The 7869-nt window shown below is 42.4% G+C and overlaps 1 long non-coding RNA gene across 2 annotated transcripts in view; it reads left to right on the forward strand.

Annotated features, from left to right (window-relative positions):
• Positions 1 to 7518, forward strand: part of LOC147019405 (uncharacterized) — a 19858-nt gene extending 12340 nt beyond the window's left edge. Inside the window, exons 2-6 of one of the 2 annotated variants that reach the window (XR_015061401.1) lie at positions 5193 to 5587; positions 6713 to 6793; positions 6893 to 6973; positions 7071 to 7137; positions 7284 to 7518. This is a non-coding gene — a long non-coding RNA (uncharacterized LOC147019405). Of the gene's footprint in view, positions 1 to 5192; positions 6794 to 6892; positions 6974 to 7070; positions 7138 to 7283 lie in introns of both variants that reach the window. The other variant, XR_015061402.1, reaches the window with a different exon arrangement.
• The last annotated feature ends 351 nt before the right edge of the window (positions 7519 to 7869 follow it).

Below are 7869 nucleotides of genomic sequence, written 5' to 3' on the forward strand. Positions count from 1 at the left end.
TGGAAAACAGCATCCTGGTTGCCATGGCAACCACTTTAGATGACGAACGTATGTCGCGACACACCGTCTCCACAGTCTGTACCTATGTACCAAATATGAAACGTGAAAGTTGAAAACTTTGGGAGAGTGCGGACAGGAACGGACGGACAGACGGAAGACCGGTATCACATAATACGCCCGATATATATATATATATATATATATATATATATATATATATATATATATATATATATATATATATTGGGCGTATAAAAATAGTGTGGTAAATAAAAACATTAGAAAGGAAAAAAAATAACTTGCACCAAAAACTTTAACATTTTCACGCTCACACTGGGGGTATCGCCATAGCTCTCTGTTCTTCGAACAGGCGAGCTAAAAATAACATGACGTCACATAGCCCGACAGGTTTTTCGTTCAATTTCTCTTTTCTTGAGAGATATATTGCCAGCTTGGCCGTCGCTACGAGAAACTTCAGAAGCGTATTAACTTTATTGGGTTTGCCATTAAACCCAAAAATAAAGGAACGCAAAGAGAACACAACATTCATTTTTTTTGACACAATTTAACCAATGAATTAAGGGAACAAATCTCACACAATCTGTAAAGCCATGGAACACGTCTTCTGTATATTCACAAAACGGGCAACACGTGGATGTGGGAAAAAAATGACTAATTAGTTTATTGGAAGGAACTATCCAATGAATCAGCCTCCATTGGAGATCACCAGACTTTTACTTATGAGCTTGCTATACATGGAGTCCCATACAGGTTCAATGGGGACCTCAATAGGCATCAGTCTCTTCCACCGGGTTACGCCGTTTAATGGTGTATCTCCCAGCAGTATCTTAACACAAGACTTGTACAAATCCTTACTACTAGTCTTTTGAAAGAGGTATGGAAATGGAGAGGTATGGAAAGAGGTATGGAACCCCTATGCTAATGGAGGGTAAGTTATCTGATTTTATCTGTCTCAACAGCCCGGTAAAAATCCACTCATTGTGTAATACTTCAGGTAGTTAGGGAATTTTAGCAAATTGTATTGACAATCTGTGAAAAAATTGCTTACCAAAAAATTTCTTCACGAACGTATTCATCTCGGTGTCTACGAACACCTATAAATTAGTGCAAACCCAAATCCTTGTGGAAAATTCTGGGGAGGCAATCAAAGTTCGGGTGCTCAGAGGGCCTGCGCGAAAAAAATCGGAAAATTAACTTTTGCAAATATTGACTTGTGGGATGTCTAACTAGGGGTTTTGGGGTGCTGAATTGATTCCAACCATTAGTTTTGAGAAAAAAACACTCCTTGATCAAATTAAATGTATTTTATTGACATTTTTAACAGAAATGTGCTCAATGGAAATGTTGCTTCGTCAGCTTTTACAACCTTATTCATCAAACTCCCCAGTATCTTCCTCACTCCTCTTGTCATCCAGCTTGTTTATGTTCAGGCAACAGTTACCATGACAGATGCCGCAAGCAGAAATACACTTGACTCCTTGCTTTTTACAGCAGCACCTGAGTGAGCTGCAGTTCCCCGCACAGTTGCAGCTGGCAAACGTCAGGAGGTAGTCTGGTGCAATGGCGTCTGTAGAAGGGACTGGTGCATATCCTTGCTCAGTGAGTTGCCATCCATAGTCCCGGGCATCCAACGATGGACTTTGCAGCATCAGCCAGTCTCTAGTCTGGAGGTAAGCTCGGAGAGAGTGCTGTGCTGCAGCTCCTGTTGTCAGGGGGGGGGTTCTCAGGTTTTATGCTCCCAGTAGCAGCTCGCTTGCTGAAGATGTCGAATCTCAAGTCTTCCAAGTCTTTGGAGGATTTCCCATGGAACATGAGCATGGAAAGATCACAGCCTGCTTTAATGATATCACCTTTCTCAGCTCGGATGTCCATAAACACGTCCATTGCCCTCTCTGCTTCATCAATCTTGCAGAGCTTGCTTAGCAAAGTTGGTTTGCTAAACCCAAAAATTGCAGACACTGTATCGCAGCCAGAGAAGCTGTGCAAGAAGATGAGATACCTTCGGTATATCTCTGGGAGTCAATCACCGTCTGCTCAATAGTAACCATTGATGGTAATGGTTCAATTGAGGGTTTACTAACGTCCTCAGCATTGCCTCATATTTCCGTTGAACAATGATTTCTATCTACAGAGATGAACCGCATCCTTTGAGATTCATTTTCCTCAATTTTTGAATCAAATTTTCTATCCTCCTCTTCAAAAAGGGTCGAAACATGAAAAACAAATTGGGGTGCGTTTTCAGCGACACTGTCCATCTCCAATACTACTTTCTTTGCAGTACCGAGAGAAAAACTAGCATCTGTTGCTCTTCGTTTTTTTCGGGGTAATTACAGGATCCTCATCCATTTCTTCACTGCATGAAAGAGCATCAGGACAGGTTGTACAATTTGAGGTTACTTCATTTTCAGTAATCGGGAGTGATGTACCATTATTTTCAACACTGGGATTGGAAACAAGGGTATTGTTAACATCCGTCTCACTACAGGAGGGAGCAGGAGGAACAACAGGAACAGCAGGAATCGGTAAACTATTGAGATTAACATCAGCCCGTTTTATAGGATCTGCAGTGTTGATATCCTTTTTGCAATCCATGTCTCCATGGCCATTTTTACCACACTTTGAACAGGAAACCTTGGGACAAAATCGTTTGACATGACCAAGGGCTCCACAGAGAAAACACGTTAACGAAGCTGATGAAGCATACATTTGATATTCACGATCATTGAACTTTACTTTGAACGAAATATTCAGTCCCGTGTCATCACCGTGATCAGGAAGAACCATGAAAATCTGTCGACGAAAACTCATTACATGTTTTATCCGCTCGACTCGGCTTCTCGGTGGAATCATAGACATTCTTGACACAACTGTCCCATATTGCGACAAAACTGATATTAGTTTATCGTTTGGTATGAACGGTGGAACATTTGATATTACAATTTTCATCGCAGGGGTATCCATAGGGGACGCAAACATAAAAACGCCACTCTCTGTGGTTAAACCTGTACTCACTATATTTTGCACCAAGTTTTCGTCCGACACGAAAACAATGACTTTCTGACTCATTCGGGACGCAGCTCGGACATGTTCACAACCGATTACATCCCCGACTGCTAATACAACATCCTGAGTGAGGACACCCTCTGGTGGAACACAAACAACCGCGTGTTTCCGAGTTAAATTTTCAAACACCTCATGCTGAGAGCGTACATTCGCCATGATGGCAGTTTATCACCTCTTTGCCCGAACCAGACAAGAAGGTCAAACTAAATGAATCGAAATAAATTGAAAATCAAATGCATTATAAGCAACAAGGTACTTATAAGGCCTCAAAAAAAATCAGCGAGGCCACACCAAAATAGGCCAGCTCTCACTCTTTCTCTCTCTCTCTCTCTCTCTCTCTCTCTCTATCTCAACGATAGCAAAGGAGAAAAAACACAAATAAAACACCATAGAACACAACAGGAAGGAAAAAAGGAAGAGGAAAGGGGAGGGAAGGGATGAAAACGACACTGAAAACTCACCACAACACAGAGCAGCAGCCCACGGCAGCCATGACACCACACCCAGAAAACAAACGACCAGCAGGGGGCGAGAGAGAGAGAGAGAGAGAGAGAGAGAGAGAGAGAGAGAGAGAGAGAGAGAGAGAGAGAGAGAGAGAGAGAGAGAGAGAGAGAGAGAGAGAGAGAGAGAGAGAGAGAGAGAGAGAGAGAGAGAGAGAGAGGATTCTGGCTGATGTGACAAGTCGATCGATATATTCAGTGACTGTGAATATTGCAGAGTGCTCAGCAATTGGCTTAAGCACTTAAGCAAGCACTCCAATAAAATGGTTGATAAGGAACGGCTGGCTTGGCAAGCGATTAGCGATCCCCAATCAGTCATATAAACAACGTGCACCTGCAGACACCCAAACGATGTCTGAATTGGACAAATTAACCCTTTTTTTTTAGCAGTCGGAACTACTGCTGAAGTCAATAAATAAGTTTAATATTTGTAATTCGGCTTAGGTGTCGTCCACCAGATGGCAGTCTCCTTGGGTTAACCTGAGACCATCCCTTTGGGTGGGTTCCTGGAATGTCCTATCCCGAAAAGAGGATGATCACCTGTCTCTGATATTATCTGAGCTCAAGTGTTTGAACATCATAATTGCAGCACTCTCTGAGGTTCAGAGACCAGAGAGTGGCAAGATCATGGTGGGTGGTGACACCTACTGTTGGTCACGTCACTCTGATGGTTACCATGCCCAAGGAGTTGCTGTAGTTGTGTCCAATAAGCGGACTCCAATGATAATTGAGGTAACACCAGCAGTCAACGAGTGTATTATGAGACAAAGAATTGGAACTGATAGGAATGGTTATGAGACACGTGTTGGTTCCCATGGGTCTAAAACAGTGAACCAGAATAGCACGAAGTTCCTTGACTTTGCAAGAAGTCATGGAGGTAGGGTGGCTGGTTCATGGATTCAGTGCCCACAGGCTCATCGCTGGAATTGGTATTCCAACGCTGGTGGAGATTGACCATGTGCTCATTGATGGTCACTGGAGGATGATCCAGAACTGCAGGGTCTACCGGAGTGCTCAGTTCCTCAATAACTACCACAGGCTTGTGGTAACAACTCTGAAGTTTCAGCTTAAAGAGCAGGTTGCGGGTCACCGAACTCTTCTTCTTCTTCTTCTTCTTCTTCTTTTGGCTGCTCCCGTTCGGGATCGCCACAGCGGATCATTTGATCCGCATAGTGATTTGGGACATGTTTTATGCTGGATGCCCTTCCTGACGCAACCCTGGTTGCCTCTTACAACACAGGGATATTGCGGGTCACCAAACATGTTCTGAAAATTTATCAATATGATTATATGTGCATTAAATAGTTTGATACAAACTATTGTGGTTGCCTAACTTAGGAAAATTAATGAAATTTAACTCCGAATGTGTTATTTCTCGAGGCTGTTGAAAAACACAGCCGCGTGCCATATATGGATGGTGACGTCACGTTCTCCAAAACAAAGTGGACGCCCACTCGCTCAATGAAGAAGTGTCCAGTTGAGCGGGCCGTTCTTTCGCTTTTTTTGAGCTCGTAACTGTCTATATTATCCTTTTTTATTTTGAATTATTGTAGAACAAAGTTATTTGGATATTATTTTGTACATCATGCCTTGTACGTGTGTCGTCAGGTTTTGCGGAGATGGGTAATCGCTCACACCGATTCCCGAAGGAATCAAACATTCGCCGGCAGTGGATAAGATTTGTACAAACAAAACGGGCGAATTTTCCCCCAAAGAAAACTGGTAAAGAGGACCCTTTGGATAGACTTGTCATTTGTGGTGACCATTTCACAGCCGAGGATTACGAAGGCAACGCAATGAGTGAGCTCGGTTTCAAAACAACTGCTCAAGTGAGACTGAAGCGTGACGCCGTGCCCACCATTCAGCCTTCTCCTCCTCAGCTGGCTCCTGCTTCATCTTCTCACACTGTGTCACCTTTCAAGAGAGGAAACTCTCCTCAGCATACTGACAAGGTGGCTGGGAAGAAGCGATGAAATGCTGTGGATAAGCTCACATGTGCCAGGGTGAGTGCTGACAAATGGACAGTCTGATATGTTGCAAATTATATTTCAATTCAATTCTGATGACACTGATATTTGATGTGTAATGGTTTGCACATGTTTCTTGAGCAGTTGGTGAGAGATCAATGTGGACCAGTGAGTGGTGTCGGTAAAGAGAGCCTTGTTGAGGACACAGAGGAGAACGCCCCTCACACACCCGACACTGGCTACTGTGCTGTGAGCACTCAGTGCTCCATCATAGTATAAATTCCCATCATCCTCCGACTCATCCTCGGCAATATCGGAATGAAAACACCGAATTTAATCGCCGCTGAAATCACTCTCTGATTCGCATCTCGCCATTGTTCACATGCCGTTTCCGAATGTTCACGAAGTTTTTGGAGAACGTGACGTCATAGCATCTTCGGTAACTTCCGGACTGTTTTTAGATCACTGACAAAAGTTTTGACTTAAAAGCTAATTTTAGCATATTTTGAGTTTAAAATGTAAGAACATAAATGCACAATGATTATTAATGTGATTACAACCTTGGAATCACGCGAAGTCATCAGCGACCCAAAACTTGCTCTTTAAGTCCGGGAGAATGGTACCATCCCAGGCAAGGCTGGATGTTGGCAGGCTCAAGGATGAGAGGGTAGCTGAGGAGTTTACGAACAGGCTGAGTGGGGATTTGGGGGGGTCTGGGTGCTTTGGGGAATCCTGCAGAGTTGTGGAGTGCCTTCAAGACCACTTAAGTAAGTTGCGCTCAAAAAAAAGGTGGGCGTCGGCGCTCGTGAAAGAACGTTGCTGAGGAATTATAAGGGCACGCGTCAGAGCTCGTGAAAGAAATGTATGTGAACGTGTCTGTCATAAAGAAAAAAGCTTCCCATAAGAGAGGGGATCTATTCTTTACCCTTCTCAACGCATCACATTAAAAATCCCATTAGACATGGGGATGGGGCTAATCTGAACATGCATTGAAGGAAATAACTGTCTGAGGACCTGGTTGTGTGGATGCATTCATCAGACCGGATTCTGAAATCCGTAACAGTATTATTGATGATAAAATACGATGATGTTAAATGAGACTGCCTGTTCTCTTAAACACACTGTATATTTTCTTGAACTGTGTATTTGCTGCTTTTGCAGTATCAATCACGAAGAAAGTGCAGATATGTTGCCTCTTGTTCCATCCAATGTTTCAACGTTCTTTGAAGATTTACGTGAAAGGTATTACACATAATAAAATACGATGATGTTAAGTGAGACTGCCTGTTCTCTTAAACACACTGTTTATTCTCTTGAACCGTGTGTTTGCTGCTTTTGCAGTGTCAATCACGAAGAAAGCGCAGATTTGTTGCCTCTTGTTCCATCCAATGTTTCAACGTTCTTTGAAGATTTACGTGAAAGGTATTACACATAATAAAATACGATGATGCTAAGTGAGACTGCCTGTTCTCTTAAACACAGTTTATTCTCTTGAACCGTGTGTTTGCTGCTTTTGCAGTGTCAATCACGAAGAAAGCGCAGATATGTTGCCTCTTGTTCCAAACAGTCATCAGAGACTACCCCAGGTAAGTAATTATTTATCTCTCTGACTGAAACTAAAAATTAGAGTTGGGATTTATTTATTTATTGACAATACGATATTCTCCGGTACCTCCTTAAGTATTCACATGTGTGTTATATAATATTAATACGTGTGTGTGTTTTTTAACAGGAAAGAAGCACTCCGATAATTCAAGACCCCTCACTCTCTCACGCAAACAAACATTATATAATAAAATCTGTTGTAGATATTTTAATGTGTAATATACTGTATGTTTTAAGTAATAATTATGTTTTGCTTATAATTATTTAATTTTAAATTAAAAGAAGAGAATAAAGGGAAGAGAAAGGGGAAGTGTGCCCTCACCAATTACCCACCCCTTGCATCTCTGTGTGTGGGGGGAAGAGTAGAGGGTGGGATGGGGGAGGGGATGGGTCAAGGGTGGGGGCACACAAGGGGAGGGGATGATGGGGGTATATGGGTCTCGCTTGTATGGGTGTGGCTTGTGTGGGTGTGGCTTGTGGGTGGAGACAAAGAAGGGAGTGGAATGAATTTTTTAATTAAAGAAACGCGTTGTTTGAGGAACTAATAAACTAATCCTTGCATGAGGGAGTATGGATGTGGTGTATGAACGTGGTGTATGGATGTGAATTGTGAGGGTGGAGTGAATTTATTTACTTATTTTCTTAGTCTTTTGTAATTCTTGGGAATAAAATGAACCCAAGATTTCTTCTCCCTTCAAATCATCTGATTTGTA

The sequence above is a fragment of the Eptatretus burgeri genome, chromosome 9, assembly GCF_056783735.1.
Source record: "Eptatretus burgeri isolate ZD-2024b chromosome 9, Ebu_testis_v1, whole genome shotgun sequence".
NCBI lineage: Eukaryota > Metazoa > Chordata > Myxini > Myxiniformes > Myxinidae > Eptatretus > Eptatretus burgeri.